Source organism: Perca flavescens, chromosome 6 (genome assembly GCF_004354835.1).
Source record: "Perca flavescens isolate YP-PL-M2 chromosome 6, PFLA_1.0, whole genome shotgun sequence".
Taxonomy (NCBI): domain Eukaryota; kingdom Metazoa; phylum Chordata; class Actinopteri; order Perciformes; family Percidae; genus Perca; species Perca flavescens.
The window spans coordinates 4082233-4082746 of record NC_041336.1 but is presented as its reverse complement, the minus strand read 5'-3'; positions in this window follow the sequence as shown (position 1 = coordinate 4082746).

Below are 514 nucleotides of genomic sequence, written 5' to 3'. Positions count from 1 at the left end.
GATCCCCTTGAATCCCAAAAGTTTTTCTGCAACGAAAGCAATTTCACGTGCCACATCTGACTTTTTGTTTGCCACCATTTTAACTCTCCACATTGCTTCAACCATGAACGCCAGTAGTCCTTTTTTGCTAATCGCAACAGAGTCATCAGTAAAAGCATGACCCTTTACTAGATCTTTTGCTTTAACCACACCTTGATCTTGATTTTACCCCACCATTACACTCCACCCTTCTCACTGCCTCAGCATAAGATATTTTCTTCTCTAGTTTCATTTTCTCCACATTTTCTGCTTTGATATAGTTTTGACACCCCCTGAAGGAAGCTGGATGTTCTCCCCCACAGTTACATTTCACAGGTTCATTACAATCTTTCCTGTCATGCTCTTGGCTACATTGTCTACATCTTCTCTTTCCATTACACACAGCTGCCACATGCCCATATCTCTGGCACTGAAAGCATCTCATAGGGGGCCTGTCATACTCTTTCACTGGATAGCTCATAAATCCCAACATGAC